The following is a 17,972-nucleotide window of genomic DNA, read 5'->3' on the forward strand; positions in this document are numbered from 1 at the left end:
ATACCCCGGCAAAACCTTTTCTTTTATCAATATGCTTGCAACCTGAACCACATTTTCTTGTGTGCGTTGATGAGAAGGTACAGGAATGCAGAAAAGTTTGACTGAAATTGATGTATCTCATCACTGCTGATAGAACTGCTATTTTACATATATGAGCAGAAATAAGGGTATTTCTGCTTTGTAATCTGAAGCATTCTGAATTTGCTGTACTGTCTCTTGCTGAGCCCAGCAGGGTTTGAATCATGCCCATAGGGAGGTTTCTCTTCCTTGCTGGGACCACTTACTCCATTAGAACAGGATTGCCCATGGACTACTTTTATTTTTGTCAAGCCACAGAACCCCTCTCTCTTGCAGGAGAGGCAGTTTTTATGGAAACAGATGTTACTCATCAGGCAGATCTACGGACAGAGGCGTTTTAAGGTAACATGACCTCCCATTATGAGAAGCACCAGATCTTGCTCTTGAGCAAACAGAGACCTCTTCTGCAAGCCCATGGGTATTTGTGTGAGCTGCACAATATGGCACTGACTCCCATGGGCTACCATAATTTATCCTTGTATATGAAGCGCATTCTTGCTGAACAGAGAATAGCCAGAAAAGGTAAGAAATTTCTCCTGCAACCTGAAAAACACTCGAGTTCATTTTCTGAAATATATTTTAAAATATATGACCTTGTGAAATGTAAACAGTACAATCACTGTGTGGATAATGTACAAGTCTGAGAAATACAAATACAATATAAATATAAAAAAAATGTTTGATCGTTGGTAAGTGGTTAAGAAACATTTCCAGTGCTGTAGTGTTTCCTTTCTTAAGACTTTCTTCACACTGCTGAAAATCATTCTTTACCTTTCTGTTGACCATAGGCGTTGGGGGTAGAATGGGGATATTAGTTGAGTTACACAGTATGTGAACTTTTGCCATGGTTTGATGCCAGGTCTTTTTGCAGTGGGTGGTAGCCAGGTTAGTCAGCATCAGGGCACTGGTGGGTTGGCCTGAGCCTCTATCACCACTCACCAGGAGAAACTCAACCAAGGCTGGAGTGAACTTTCAGAGAGCATGCTGTCAGCCATGGTCTGTTTCTCAGTATTTCATGTATCTTCCTAGAAGTTATTGGGAACGGCAAAACAGAGGTCTGGTGTGTAAGTTCGTCCCTGCAAACTATTTCATCGGAAAGTGGAACTATTCTGAGGGTAAGAAAGCAAAATTATGTAATTGAGGGTATTCATCTTAGAAATAGGAGGGCAAGGGGAAGTGGTAAGGACTGGATATCAACCTTAGGATCATGATCTTCCAACAGAAGTTATTCATCAATTACATTCTGCTGACTCTGTTTTCCATTTGCCCAGACAGGATCCGATCCCTTCAGAAATCATTACAATTTTTGCACTGAGAACAAATCATTAACATCTGTCACAAAACAGACTATGGAAATGTTTATATTGAAAAAAAAAAAAAAAAAAAAAAAAGACTGATATGCCATGCCTGTCAAATTTTGTTAAACAAATCCTTCCTTTGTACTGTATATATTGCCAAGTTAAATGTGGTAAGGATTTAATGGTTTCTTTCAATCCTCTGAAACTGTAAAAAGGTCAAGAGATGAAAGAGGAAGCAAACAATCTACACCTGAAATTGATACTGTTGATTTAAATAAGAATACCCAGCAATCTATCTACATAGCTACTCTGAGTACTTTTCAGATTTCAATGCTCAAACAAAGATATACTTTTCTAACTTTTGTTTGTCTTTGATCCAGTTCCTCTCTCCAGTATGAACCTACGCGAAATAGATTTCATTTTTGCTGTAGCAAAAATAAAATTATATTTTTTCCTAAATCGAATCTCATCCTGAACAGCACTGGTCTTGGTTCTAAATTCATTTCTGGCACCATTTAATACAATACTGTGAAAAAAGAGGAAAACAAAAACCCCAAGCCTCTGACAAATACACTGCACATTTGTCAGATTTTATTATAGACTTCAAGAGAGATGATAGATATTTTCTGGGCTTTTGATTAAAAAAAAAAAAGATATTTCAGAAAATATCTTGAATATGAGAAGACTAAAATCTTCACTGTATGTGTTTTCTTCTGCCACTTATCTGCGTCTAAAACCATTTCTGCAAAAAGCTACTGCTTCTATGTGGTCCATTCTTCTTATTTTCACACACGTTTGTTTTTCTAAATCAACACGTCCTGCAAAAAATGACACTCTTCAGGACTGCCTAGATCCACTTTTCCCCATCTCATCATTAAGGGTATCTGAAAGCAAAATAAACAGTTCATGCACAAATCTTGAAACAGTGCCATAGAGCATTAACAAAAGCAAACTAGCACTGTGCCACTAACAAGTGAAATAAAGCAATAATAATAATAATAAAAGCAGCAGGGAATTGTATATGAGTAGATGACTCTCCTGGCATCCGCATTACTGCCTCAGTGCTATTCCTAGGACCTGAGGATTTATACTGTTTTTAAACACATCTTGCTCAATACTTTTCCCTTAGTCTAAAACTGGTGAACATACTATGAGCCCAACTAGCCTGTATTCAAAATTTCACAATGAAAAATACAGGCAGTATATACAATCTGTCTTGTTTCAGATAACAAAAAGAAGCAGTTTTTCCTCAAAGTTTTGGATAATTATGTATTTATACTAGATTGGTACTATTGTTTTTACTATTGTGCTGATAGACTCTTACTAGTGTAATTACTCTTATTTTTCTGCATTCATAGCTTTGACTGTAGATATGGCTTTGTTTTTCAGGACCTTTCTTATCAAGAGAGTACTTGTATCCTGTCTTTGGGCAGCTGACATCACTCCAATTTAAACTCTACTTCTGTATACGCTGTGCAAACTTGAAAAAAACACTTAATGAGCATAGTATTACCTAACTGATTTTCATGGGGAAAAAAAAAAAAAAAAGTATTTTTGCTTTCTGAACTAGAATAGATGCCTTCACTCATGTGTCTCCTCATCCTTGCTAGGATTTTATATAAATAATCCTTGGTCTCAAAGAAAGCAAATAAGCAAGACTTGTGGCGAAGATATGGCAAGACTTTTATCTGTGCTGTGGTGGAACCGTAACGAAGTACACACATATGATATAGTCATCCTTATAATAAGAAGAATTGAATATGATAGTAAGTCCCTCTGAGTCCCACCTACAATACTCTGCAGCTCAGCATGGAAGAATATTTACACACTAGAGGAAATTTGCATTATGACAATTAAAAAATTCTATAACCCAGAAATGAGAGAATGAAATGATTGTGTATGAAATGTAAAAGGACGTGGTTATTGAGGGGAAAGGAAGAAGCTACTGCTGTTATCCTCAAGCACTCAACATTGACTGGTTTCTGTGGCATTTCACCTGACATTTACACCAGCTGAAAGTACCGGATCCTGGAAAATGAGGCTGACACCTCAGTGCATCCAAATGGATGTCAGTCCTCCTGTGTGCATGCCCAAGGCGGAGTAAGGAATGAAAACATAAATGAAGAAAAAGAATAGGAAAACTTATTTTGAGCCTTATTAATATTAGTTATCAAGCTCCTTTAGAGGGTTAGATACGGAAGCAGAAGCTCCTGAAAAGCTACCAGATGTCATGTCAACTGAGGATGGGACAGATATTGTAGGAATCTCACAATATGTAATGCTAATCTGTGGAAAAATACAAGATACTGTTGTGTCACAATGATCCATTCCTAAAAGCTATTTTTAATCCCTCTCTGTACTATATCCATGTACAGCCTAATCTACATCCCCAGTGCACACTGCCAATTAACTACAGTACTGGGGTTCCGAAGTTAAAGACAGTGTTCAAAGTGTTTCTGCAGCTGCAGACAGCAACAGTTCTTAAATAGAAATTTTAAATATAAGGAGTACAGAGCTGAAACTGTGAAATATTCTGCAGAGACTTAGATACAAAATACCTATTATAATAAATGGGGAAATAGACAAGAGGAATGCAAGTTAAGAGATCTTAGAGATTTTAGACATCTTAATTTATCAGATGGAATAATGTATAGATTTGGGAAAATGTTACTTAACTTTTGAGATGGAGTATATTTTATGAATAAAGCATCTATGATAGTCATGGCTCCTTCATACCCCATTTAGAAACATCTAACAAGACTACACCCTGCAGTGTCCTTGTAGTAAGATGTCACCATTTGTCTCTTTAATCACTGACTAAGGAAGGAAAAAAATCAAAGCATAACAAAAAAGCCTAAATTTAAGAAATATGCCAATGTACCATATGCCATATTAGCCAACTCTGACAGTGGAAATCATGCAATCACCCTGCTGGTAAGTGGAATCTCCTCTCTTGTTCTGGGTAGGTTCTGGGTATTTGGGTTCCACAGAAGTTGCAGGGCTCAGCTTGAAATATGAATAAAACAGAGTAGAATATAGAGTATAGAGTAGAATAACAGGCATGGAAGGAAATCCCTGACATGGATGGCCTGTGCAACAAATATTAAATATCAATAAGCATCTGCAAATATTAGAAAAAAAGTTGCATTTTTTAACACAGCCCATCCATTTTCCTCATGTAATTTGTAACTTCTGTTTTTTGAAGCAAATGCCTTAATATTCTATTTAGTGAATGAAGAGAACCATGCATCTTCTGAAGCATGTTACTGTTCTCTGTGGAAGGCTGAACTAAATGGATAGGGTCTCCACCTAGAGGCATACAATGGCAGTTACCACTCAAAACAGACGTTTCCAGCAGTAGGATGGCCTCAAAAACGTGCTGGAGATTTGCTTGCAACTGAAGCATCTCTTAGGTGGAGGAACTCCACATTTTATTATAATTTACATTTTATTAAAATTTACGTGTTATTATAATTAAGGAGCATAACTATAATTTGATTAAATTGGGAAATGATTAGATTTTGATTTATTAGTAGCATACAGGCTGACTACTGAAGTGTAATTAGACTGTGATATTCACTGCACAGATCTGAGCAAGCAGTTTTATTTAGTCATCACTTTGGTTATGTTTCAACTCAAATTGTTGTTGCAGAGTAAGTCGTAAAAGGGTCAGAAGAGTGACTGGTGTCATCAAAAGGCAACAAAACTAGGGCCTTGCTCACACCTCACACACATTTAATCAGTGGACCTACACTTATTTCCACTTGCAGAGGCTTGTTGGAAAAAGGAGATCAAAACAACAGATTTCAGTGAGTTGCTCCCTTTCCTTTCCCTGTAATGTGCCATTGTAGTTGGAAGCTGACTGAAGTTCGTCACACAAGTCTACCTGAACAAGATAAGTTTTATCTGACTCCAGCTATCTTCTCCAAGCACTGTGTTAAAATATCCACCCCAGAACTCAGTCTAAAATTATATCTATTTGCTGCCCTGATAAATGTTCCCTCAGCAGAAGAGTTATTTAAGTTTCTGTTAAGTCTGAATTGAAGATCATTAGATTCCGGGATATATTATCTGAAAGAACAGAGCTGTGATAGGTAAGTGCAGCCCAGTTTGAATCAGAGGCGCAGCACTTCATTATCCTCATATCAGCCATCATGCCTGTGCTATTAAATAGAAAAACCTTTTGAGAGCTACTCATAGTCTCCAGGTGACAGGTGATAAAGCTGGGGAAAGAGGAGGGTATTCAGAAGGCTGAGTGAAACCAGCTCGTAATTTGTTCTGAATACCTGGAGTTAATGCATCTCTTATTTAAAATACATACTTGTAGACTTAAAATATGAAAAAAGAAAACTTACACACTATTTATGTTTCTTCCTAGTTTAAACTCTATTTTTCTGCCAGAACATGTGAGAATATTGTGGATGAAATAATAGTAAAGAGCTATAAGACAGTACAGGAGATCTCACAAAGATCTACTGATTAAATCCCTCATCCTGCCAGTGAGTCCAATAAAGACACTGTGACATTTCAGTGAATCTCTGCAAATCCCTTCAAGTTGTGGATGTCCTTGTGGGACCCTGAATAAGTCCATGGAGACTCTCATTGTTTCTCAGAGGTTTTGTAGCATACTGCAGTGTTGCTGACAGAAATATTAACAAACTGTTGGCCCAAAGGGACTCTTATTGTAGTTAAAAACAAAAGTCTTTCCTTTTCCCTTGATTGGAATAGGTGCTAGCCCATTGCCTTTTATCAAAGATTTCCTTATTGACTCACTTATGATCTAGCACACTCAAATTGCTGAGTATCTTTACTCAGCAAATACTTTTCAGACATCTTGTCAGCCCATTGTGGTTACTCTTGCATGAAGTCCTCTAGAGCTTTAAAACTTCCCTTCCATTTCTGTGTCCACTAACGTGGGGCAATTTTTACATATCTTCTGTTTTACATAATCACTTGCCTAAGACACAGGTTAGAAGTGTAGAGAAGAAAACTGACTCAGATATAAAAGGATTTGGCCCAAATTCTTTGCAAGAATTTAAGCATATGTTATACCCAAGTTCACACTTGTTTCTAAGAGGGCAACAAAATCTTTTTTTATGTCTGTGTTTCTGCAGACCAATTTAAGGTAATTGTAGAGAAACAATGAAAGAACTTAGTTAGTTATTTGCCTTATCAGAAAAGAGTGGTACCTAAATTCCCAGAACAGAATCTACATTTCCAAACCCATTTTGCAGTCTGAAAGATTTTTTTCTGTTTTCAAAAGATATATAAGATCTAAAACATAGACAAGTTTGTGTTCCCTGTTCTTCTGGAAGTACGTTAGCAGTACTTACACTCTTAAGATGTTTTAAAATCTCAGAAAAGTGCTTGCTATAGCTAATTATAAACATAATTAATTACAGCTATGCATGTTTATGGTAAGTACACGATCGTCTCCCCTTTTGTGGACAGAGAATCTTGAAGATTGCATTTTCCTTGCCAAGGCAGGAAATATTTATCTAGAGATTTTATTTCTGTGGCATTTATGTATACTACTACATTATCATGGGCTCTCTAAACCTGACTGTCACATTCTGCTAAATGTCTGTTACCTACTTTAATTGCAGAAGCTGTGCAGCAAACTAATATAGTTATTATTTATTTATTTACCTTTTTACCTGAAGTCTACTTCAGGTTTAACAAATCCATGTCTAATTCTGTCTCTAATGCATAGATCCAGATATTGGTCTCAACACAGTGCAGTTACACTTAATAAGGTAAAATATCTTCGCTTCGCCTATGAATAATTCATCACGGCATTAAGAGAAACCCCTATCCTATGTTAAACAATAATGTACCACTTAATAAGGTTAACTTAATAGCAGGAAACGGGGGGACTCGTCTCTGACCATGTACCTTCTGTTAGAATTATATTTAACATCACTAGGCCAGGAAGACTGTAACGCATAAGCAAATAGTTTCAAGCTCTCTACTTATTTTGATTTTTAGAGAGATGTTGCAGAGCTTGAACACTTCATACTCTGACCTCTCTCGTATGTTTGTAAAAGCTAAATAAAATAAATAAATAAATAAATAAATAAAAGGAATGTTTGGAATGCAAGCTTTTAAACATGCTAAATGAGGTTATTTGAAACCAGAACTATTACAGGCCTGAGGAGTAATAGTGATACGGTATAGAAAAAAAGATAGCAATTATTTTGTAAATAGATTTGTACTGTAAGGCATGAAAAGGCCACAGAAGAAAATGTTCCTAGGTGCCATGGCTTCGGGTCATCCTCTCTGTCATAGGAAGCAGCAGTCAGTGATTGCTAAGCATAACTTATGTCCAAACCCCTTGTCACAGGAACTGTCTGAAAACAAGTATGTAGAAAAAAAATGCTGTTTTTCCACATAGGAAATTGCCAATTGCTCTTATCACTTCTACAAGGAGGACTATGAGATACAAAACTGCCACAGAGTCATGGTGATTAATATGTTATGTCCCTTTAAAATCTCATTCTGATTCCAAAATGAGTTAAAAAAAAAACAACAAACAAACACAACACCAACAACAAACACATGCATACACACACACGAAGACTTCTGATACAAAGAATTTGATTTTGAGATTCAAACACTGTGTTGTATTTTACTGCATATTTTACTTTCATGACAGAAGTATTTATCAACTGAATTTGAATTTATCAATTTCACGAAGGCTGTTGCTAGAATGACATGACTTGTACGATGTCAGCTTTTATCTCATTTCTGATACTGTTTTTATTAATTTCCTGAAATTTCATAATTGTGCTGTAGATTATTCACTCCTTTCATTTGGCAGGCTTATCTGTTGGTTTCTTTTGCGTGCTTGTGATTTCTGCTTCCTCACCTTAGACCACAGCAAACGTATCTGTGGACTACTACTACTACTACGAACTTTTATTTCCTGAGGCTTTAGTTTACCTTCATCTTGTACAATGTCACTTACATGGCCCAGTTCTCTCATCCTAGTTCCTTTTTTACCAAAAACATTTTAAGTTGATATTTGATGGTGAAACAGCTGATAGGAGGTGAAATACTATCTAGACAGGAGTGCCATCTAGTAAAGTACTTTGGGAACAGTCCCCTCCACCAAACTGCAGAGTCCCTTGGTTGTCATGCCTGAGATTAAATCCCTCCCACTGTGCTGTGCCACAGCAGAATCTGTCAGTAGCAACTGCTGCATTGCAACGTGTCTTCATGTAGCACAAGCTTATCTGATGGGCACCAGTGCATACCTAAAGAAAGGCCTATCAGGAGATGTCAGTGGAGAGAAAAGAAAACATAAATGAGTTGAAGGCAAGAAGAAGAAAATTATAGAAAAAAAAAAGAGCTGAGGTGAAGGAAGGAAGAAAGAACTAAATGAGGGGAAGCAAGGAAGAGTGACTGCAAGAGAAATGTAGGGTTATGCAAGAGCATTCACCTAGGCTCTTCGAAAATATATACATGTATTTCAACAACCTGGATTAAATGGGATTTTATGTTTCAGTTCTTCTGACATTTCCTATTTTTCAATGAAACAATTTTCATCTGTTCTGCTAGAAGTGAATTTTGTAACAATGAGGTGAATATTTCCAAAGATGTCTTTGAACACTGGTGTCCATTCTAACAAACAAACATAGGATCGGAACCTCCTAAACAAAATCCCCTCAGGTTTGTCTGTTAAATTAGGTCAATTTACAATTTATTTTGAACTGTTTCTTTGAAATAGTGGAACATTTCAGAAAAGTAGCAAGAATGTTTATAAAAATTGTTTTGTAGATTAAAAAAAAAAGTTTTTTTGAATTTCTGACTCTTATTCTCTGTTTTTGTAAGAAATTCCTCACTGAGTCTATTTTTAGTGCCTATGTTACTCCATGACAGCCCATGGAGACACTGGCTAGCAGTCCCTTATGTTTCTTGCATACTGAATGAAGTCTCAAAGCATTGAGTGAATTGCAGATTCAAAATCTCACCTCCAAGTGCCATTCAGACATTTAATTTCTTAAATCCTGTTGCAATTTACTGAGGTATGGTCTCCATAACCTCACTGGTGAAGGAAGTTGAAATGATTTTTAGAAGTTACTATTCATTCCAGTACATTCAGTTTTTCTATAGAGATTAATTTTTCCTCTGCAAATTTATGTAGCTGTTTCCTTTGCTGTTGTTTATGGTGTGGATATGAACATATTTCCTTCTTGCCCTGTCATTCTTTTCTTGCTCAGTTCATCAGCAAAGTCATGACCTTGGATTGGGACCCTTGGCAATCAATTCTTTGATAGGTCTGACTCTGAAAGGTATGAGATTCAGATAATCAAGCGGGATTCAGATATTTATGTCCAGATAAAGCCTGTTTCATAGGAGCTGAAACCATCACAAATTGCATTTCTCTTAGGATTTCTGTATCTTTGCCTGTGATCCCTGATAAATTGTACAAAAATACAATGGAAAGAAGTAAACAGCAAAAGGGAAGTGCATCCGAACTCCTGGGACTCCTGGAGCCTGGAGTCCAGAACATCATGTCCCTGCTGTATCAGATGAGTTGGCAGAGGCACAGTTCAACACCATGGAACAGCTGCAGCTCTCTGTGGAGTCACGTCCTGGGGATTTCAATTGTCATTGTATCTTCACCAGCACCCTTCCCCCCTTGCTATACTACTAACTGCTGCCACTGCATCTCCTCTCCTTAACAACACCCCTCCCTCAGATCCGAACTGTGGTTTATGGACTGAGATAGACGCACATCACTCTCCTCTTGCTGGCTTCCCTTTTCTTTTTCCTTTCTGCCTAGTGAAGCACCTTTAACCTCTCTTGCCCTTCTCATCTTGTTCTGCAATCTCTTGCCACTCAGATCAGTCTCTTTGCTGTCATGTTTTCTTAGGTTAGACTGTGTTTTCCCCATCTTCTCATCTTTCTGTTTTCTTCCCTGTGCTCAGCTCCCACTTCTATGAACACTTTCAAATGCAGAAAGGTAAAATCATGCACTCTACAGTAACATCCTAGAAGTGTCTAGCAAGAAGTGATCCTGAGATTGAACACTGTGGTGCTGCCCTCTCATTCAAGATCAGTGCTGAACAGTAGTTCTACCATATAGCTTACAGAAACTATCCTAACCTTGATCAGCTTTTCTCCAAAGTTTGAAAGAAACTTCAGCACTGTTTATTCCAAAATTGCAAGTCAGTTTTGCTTCCTATTTAACATTAACATTAGGGCACAGTATCCTCTATACAATATCCTTTATGTAAGAATCATAGAATCATTATGATTGGAAAAGACCACTAAGATCATCTAGTCTAACCTTCTGCCTACCACCAATATTGCTCACTAAACCATGTTCCTCAGTGCCACATCCACAAGTTTCTTGAACACCTCCAGGGATGGGGATTCCACCACCTCCTTGAGAGCCTGTTGCAATACATCATCACTCTTTCTACACAGAAATGCTTCCTAATATCCAGCCTGAAACTCCCATAGCACAACTTGAGGCCATTCCCTCTCATCCTATTGCTGTTACCTGGGAGAAGTCATCCCCCACCTCACCACAACCTCCTTTCAGGGTTGTCACAGAGAGCAAAAAATTGCCAGGATGAGAAATGCAGAAGATCCGTGAGTGGAGCATAGGGAGGTATAGCCAGTAAGGACTGAGATGTTCTGCCAATCCATGTGTTTGACTACGAGTTGAATCAAATCCATCTGAGCAGAAATAACTTTTAGTAAGTACAAAGAATAGCATATTGTGAGGATAAGTTAAAGGGGCAACCATAAAATGGCAGTGAAGTGACAATATCTAGTAACAGTAGTGATTGGGCTGAAAGGAACATAAGGTGGTAACCTCAACTAATATATGTATATATAATAAGTAATTATATATATAGAATGTGTGTGTATGTTCAGCAGTTTCCTCAAAAGCAAATTATACCAACACAACTGCTGTGCTCATTAGCGGTGAGACTCCCAGGTGGGAAGGCATGATCAGAATAGGAAGAATGAGGAACATCTTTATCTAATTTTTCCTTGTGGAAGTTTCTGGTTCTCTGCTGCTCACAGAGTCTGAGGCTGAACAAAGCCTCAGTAATGCCATGCTGATTTGCAGATGTCATGTACCACCGTCATATATGCCTTGTGATAATCTTTGAGAAGTCTATGGCTCAAAGGCACATTTCACAGCTTCTTGCTCTCAGTCACTCACACTATAAGCCTGTGACTTCAAAGGCACATCTGAAAGGAAATGTTTGGAGAAAAAAGAGAAAGATTTTCTGCTTGTATCTTCCCTCCTCTCCTTTTTTTTTTCTTTTTTTTTTTTTCTTTTTTTTTTTTCCTCTGGCTCACGATATAACAGGCTTAGGATACTTTTGTATAACTGTTCCTCAGTAGTGTTTTTTTTTTATTATTATTTTGAACTTCTTACTTTATAAAGAACACAAAAAGAAATCGACAGGGAGAAAAGGCTGTGTGATCCCAATCCACAAGCTGACATTGGACTTCTCAAAGTACAGGTAGGTAAGTATCCACTTCTAATTGGTCTCCTTTGGTCAAGTTGGGTTGATGTCTGAAATAGTGACTCCCAGGCTTTTTCACATCAGGACTCTCAATAGAGATGTACACAAAAAGATGCGTCCTGCTCCCAGCTGCATAGCCAATCATAAAATAATTGAGAAAAGTCTGTGATGGTAGGTCGGCCTATAGGTGACATCACTAATATGGGTAAAAATGAGGTTCAGTCCTAAACTCAGTCAATTTCATGTTTTTAGAGATGTTATCTGTAACACTAATGATCTCCATGCCGAAGTCTCAATGAGTGACTTTCATGAAGTGTCTGAAGTGCATCACTTGGGGTGAAGGTATTATATTATACATAGAGTGGGATTTGATTTTCTAATGTTTTTAATCAAGTTTTGAGATTGTTTTTGTTCTAGTTTGTGATATGCAATATACATATGCAATGACATCAAATGGTTGATGCATAGAATGACACTGAATGGTTAAAACACAGACACTCTTTTTTGTAGGGAGACATAACAGAGAGGTTTACAGTCAGGTTAATGTTTAACCTCTTAGTCTTTCTGATGTTGTGGTTGGAAAATGCCCTTTAAACTTAATTATCTGCTTCTTTACATTTACTATTTCACAAACGAGCATTTAAAAATGTCAGTCATCTCTCTTTTCAGACATCTATAATAATTTTTTACCACTCATAATGACGCTGCTCATTCTAAGTAAATGCCACTTAGCCCACCCTGCCATTGAGAGAATCATTTATTCCCTTAATTGTTTGAGGTTTGCATATCTCAGACCAAGGAATTATGTATTTTCTCCTTTACTCCCCCATATGTTAGAAAACAGAAATCATTCAAATCTTAACATATTACATTTTTCATCTACATGGTAAGTTTTTTAGTAAAACAACTATTACAAATCTCAGTAGCTGTTTAGGAATGTACTACACTGTCCTGTGGAATTAATTATTCCAGAAAAAAAAGGTCTAAGATTAAAGTTCATATTATATATTTATTAATGTTTTGACAAATAGAAATCTAAGAAAGTAACTTAATGCTGATTCTACATCACTTACAAAATATCTTAAGGCACCTGCTGCCATTCCATTTTCTATACTGTCATATCATTTTCTCAGATTTTTTTGGGGGGGTGGGGAGGGGGGGGTGAATATTGTGAGAGACTGCTGTTTTTATTAACAGTTGCAACAGAAATGTGAAAACAGTATTGGTTTAACTATGTGGTAAGGATAGACCCTGTAGGAATAGAGGGCAAGAAAGCATTTATCGACATAGTATCTAACTCCCTGCCTCAGGTTTCCAGCTTACTATCCAGGCTGACTGTCATCAGCAGCAGAGAATGGCAGAATAACTAGGAAAACAAACAAACTAACAACAAACAAAAAACAGATAACTTTGTAATTCCCATATTCCTTCTTACAGAAATGAAATATTCCTTCACACAGGAATGAAATGCCCGCCCCTTGGGGCCTGGGACAGAAAGGATCTCTTGGGGCCCTGCTGAAATGGAAAGAAATGTGAGTATTGATACCATTGCTTTTTTTTTTTTTTTAGTTTCATTTGAATCAGGGCTGGAAACAGACAGAGGGCAAATAATGTAAGGAATGTCAAAAAAACAGCACAATTCCTTACTTACACATTACACAGAAGTGCATTAATTCTTTCCTTAATTATGTTCAAGGCAGGTATTACAAATAAGTAATCCATTTAGATCAAAGAATAAATATTTTTATTGTATTACCTGCCCAGATAAGGCCAAATACCCAAGAAGTGTCTCTCCAAATAACATTATTACTCTTACTAATAAGATGAATGTATTTTCTAGCTACTCCTCCTGGCTCTTGTCATTTACTATGTTTGTAGCCTAGGCTTTTGTTACTTTTGCACAATCTGAAACCAAACATAGTAACACAGATCATGATTATTTTCAGCTACCTATTTGACAAAGACATGAATAGAATTAACTCTTACACTATTCCTGGGAGAGTCTCTCCTCGCTTCCTTGCTGTCTTCACAGGTGAAGGACGTTAGACGCTTTACATCAATGCACTGGCTCGATTCTGCAGACACTGAGAAACTGATGCAATTTACCCTGAACTAAGTAGAGCCAATATTCTCTAAACTCCCACGTAAATGAACATTAACTTCAAACACAAACAGAAATTTGAGTTTTGGACATTCTATTGAATTTGTCATAGTCCTGTTGCCCACAGCTTGCAATACATTCTGTTCATTCAACACTGGGAAACAAGGTGATTTTGAAGACCAAATAAATAGTGATACAGTGAATTCTGATGAAAAGAGTGTACTGGTATTTGGCTAAGAGTAAACAACATAGTAGAAAGAAAAACTCATGCTTTCCATAGCTGATCTTTTGCAATCTTCTGTGGTCAGAAAGTGTTTCAATCTACCTGCACTTGTTATTGTCAGTATAAAAGTCAAGCTCATATTGTGAGCATGGATGGGTGAGGCAGAAGTTTTTGTTTCACAGAGATGATTACAGGAAGAGGCAAGAGACATATGAGGTTTTACTCTTTCTGAAAATGAAGACTTACAAGCAAACTGACAAAGGTATTAGTATTAATCATGGTGAATGCCAAAAGTTTAGTGCTTCATTCTTGAGGAACAGTTCATAGTTATGATGCTCACGTATAACTGTTTTAAGCCTATGCATTTAAGACCTCTCATAGGAATGTGGCATTTCATGCTTGTGGACAACCAAAACACACTCTTTAGGGCTTCTACTGGTTCGTCCCCTTGTAACCCATGAAAGACCAGTGGAAAGTGCTCTAGGAGAAAAGCTAGATGAAAGTTTTATTTCATCTAGAACATCAAAGAACAACTTGAATTATAGCTTGTCATGAATAACATATGTTTGTCTCCCCCTGTCTGGCAAGTTAAAATGAAGATTGAAGTTTAAGTGTTTTGAATTTTTGGAAGATTTTTTTCTAAATTCTTTTTTTGGCTGTGAAAGAATCAGCTTGCATGATTTTGCCTCACCAGTCTGAGTGGTTAAGTATGTTCTTACTCTGACAGGACTATTTCCTTCAGTGTGAGACACTGGTGATACAACACAAGTGCTTGCTGCTGACATTTTCCTTATTTATAGGAGACCTTTCTGTTTTCCACATCAGGGCTAACAGGAGCATTAACAAAGTCTGTTCCTGGCAGGCACCCTGAAGGGACCTATGTACACCAGAAACCCTCTCCTTGGTTTCCATGAGAATCATGCTGAAGTGATCATCAGTCTAAACTCACCTTCAGTCCAGACACAGACTCCCCTCACCAGCTCAGCTCTTGAGGCTGCATTTAGGGAAGTGCTTGAGATCATAGATTTTCTTCCTAGGTACTCTGCAAGGGAAGCCTTGAGGAAGGCCACACTAACCAAATAGGCTCCTGTGCTCCATCTACTGAACTTTAAAGGTTTTGTTTCATCTCTCTTAGCATTAGCATGGTTTGTCACTAACTTTGGGGCCAATAGGCATCTTCTGGACTGTGGCATCCTCTAGTACTTGCTAGCTCTTAACATGAATCAAGCATGTGATATAAGCCACTGCATAGTTTTACTCAATTTATGAGCAAGTTTCAGCTGGGATCCCTTCCCTTCCTTTCTTTCCCTTCCCTTCCTTTCCTGTCCCCCCCCCCCCCCCCCCCCCCAACTTTCTTTCCTTTTTACAACTTTTAATATTTTCCTATTTTGTTAAGGAGCTTTTACAATACCAATACTGACAATAGCTACCCCAGAATATACAAAAGTCAGTTAGAACTAATTGCTATTCAAACAATTATTTTTTCCTGCTTCCTTATGAAAAACCTGTTCTGCAACAGATTGAAAATCAGAAATCCATGATGCTAGCAAAATATGATCTGTCTATCAGTGCATGCATGGAATGCATATTTTTGTTGCAGTATTTCCTATCTTTTTTGTCCTTTCCTGGATATATATCTTGATATAGTTTATCTGTAATACACTGTATTAGTGTTTATCTATCCTCTTGTCATTATGTATATGAGAAGTCTTGGACAGAATGGTGAATGTGAGACAAACAACAGTAAATCCAATATGATCCAAATTATACAGCCTAATTAACAATAACCAGTGTTTCCATTAGAAAATGCATGCCTGTTGAGTATGCAGCATCTCTGATGTCTGTTTCTCTATGTTTGCTTTTCAGATTTGCAGAATTAATCTGAGCTTTGTCTGTACCTAGCAGACAAAAATGAACAGATACTATTTGCTTGTGTTAGATTCATTTAATCTAACCTGCAAACATGCTACTTTTGTGCAGGTTTATGTTCTTAAGAATGAATTAAATATGAGACTACTCATGAAACCCGTAGTCACCAGGAGAATGTTACTTAATTTTCATGAAGTGAGTAGTGAATTTCCACACATCTGCATAGGCAATGAAGCCTGTCTCAGAGAGCACTGAGAGCAGAGGTCTACAGTATAGTCTACATTAGTCATCTGAACTCCAATTTCAGAGTCTAAAGTCCTGTGGTAAATTGCTCTGAAAAAATCAATAGGTCAAAAGCCCTGTGCATACCAATGATAAAACTTCTGTTGCTCTGAGTAGGTTCGGAACTTTACTAAAAAAAGAGAAGAGAAGAGAAGAGAAGAGAAGAGAAGAGAAGAGAAGAGAAGAGAAGAGAAGAGAAGAATACTAAAATCTGGGACAAGTCCTAGTTCATTGTTTTATTGGATACATAATTATATTCCTGTGTTCCCTGCTGTAAAATGTCCCAGGATTGTGTTTGCTATTCATCACTCAGGAGGAAAGTCTTTCTCCAGTAGCCCCTTTGTAACATTCATTGTGTCCAACCAAGCATTTACTTCTTCCAAAAGACTGCACTCCTTTTTCTCGCCTTTGCATAAGGTCATGCAAACCTACCTAGGTCTACGACCATTGCCAAGCAGCTGTCACACAGAACTTCATGCAAGACAAATCCGCAAAGTAGAATACCGAGATTAGATTTGGGCTCTAATGTGCTCCTGTGTAACCCAAATCTGTAGATGCAGTCTGCTTTGTAGGCTATTTCTCAATACTTCCCTCCTTTTGAGTACCTGCTGCAGATTACCTATCAGGCAACTGCATTTTGTTTATAGTCAAATGGATCTCTGTATAATAGTCAGTTTAAGTAATAAAGTGGGATCTTTAGCTGATAAAAGCACTTTGTGAATGACAGAGAATAGCAAAAACATCATAACAAAGGACATAGTAATAAGATCATGAACACGCACGATAAGCAGTAGAACAACTAAGGAATAGAATAGCATCTTTATCATTCATCTTTTCTATGGAGAAGATAGAGATAACAGACATTCCTTTGTAATCTGGAAATTAAAACTGAGGAAATAGCTGCAAGAAGCATTGTTACTGAAATGAAACGGAGAAGGTCCTGGTGAGACAGGGTCATTATACTGCAAACAGAAGGAGAAGGAAGAAATGATACGACTACTGTGGGTGTTTCTCTGAATAAAAAAAAATAATAAAAAAATTAAATCTTCATCATCATCATACCTATTCATCTCTTGATGCTGAGTGAATTCAACAAAGTCATAAATAACAGAAAAATGCAGTGAACTGATGCACACCCTCTTTCAAGCCCCCTGACCCACCCACGATAAAGTAAATAAATATTCCCTGTAATATGGAGGTTGCTCCAAAAGTAATGCCTCCTATTTATTTCCATGGAAACTAAAACAGATGCAAAGAGTGCAATAGAACTATTTGATAGAGCAAATTCACAGCCATAAAACACTATTTTGGGGCATAGTCACCACCATTAGCTGTACATTTTTTTGACACTAATGAACAAGAGCCTTCATGCTGCTCTTGTAAAAATCTGCACCAGCAGAGGTGATCCACTGTCACCACTGCTGAACTGCACCACCCATAAAAGATGTTTATGGTTTCCATAATAGTTCAGCAAGTATCAATGAATGTCAGTGGGTGATTTTTTTTCCATCTGGAGGAATTAAATTCCTCACCTTTGCTTCATCATCTCTTCAACATCTTTATCAGTGACATAGATAGTGGGAGCAAGTTTACTCTCAACGAGCTTGCAGATGACACGAAGGTGA

The 17,972-nt window shown here is 37.4% G+C and overlaps 1 protein-coding gene and 1 long non-coding RNA gene across 8 annotated transcripts in view; one reads left to right on the top strand and one right to left on the bottom strand.

Moving 5' to 3' along the window:
- Positions 1-17,972, bottom strand: part of CHRM2 (cholinergic receptor muscarinic 2) — a 98,750-nt gene that overhangs the window by 13,694 nt on the left and 67,084 nt on the right. The window contains exon 1 of one of the 7 annotated variants that reach the window (XM_046939143.1): positions 13,859-13,958. The exons of the other annotated variants lie outside the window; for them this stretch is intronic. The gene's annotated coding sequence lies outside the window, so the exon portion shown is untranslated. Of the gene's footprint in view, positions 1-13,858; positions 13,959-17,972 lie in introns of those variants that run through there. 7 annotated transcript variants of the gene reach the window in all.
- Positions 13,128-17,553, top strand: LOC124417431. The gene is made up of 3 exons (XR_006932217.1): positions 13,128-13,404; positions 14,379-14,458; positions 16,465-17,553. It is a non-coding gene; the product is annotated as an uncharacterized LOC124417431 (long non-coding RNA).

This window comes from Gallus gallus, chromosome 1 (genome assembly GCF_016699485.2).
Source record: "Gallus gallus isolate bGalGal1 chromosome 1, bGalGal1.mat.broiler.GRCg7b, whole genome shotgun sequence".
NCBI lineage: Eukaryota > Metazoa > Chordata > Aves > Galliformes > Phasianidae > Gallus > Gallus gallus.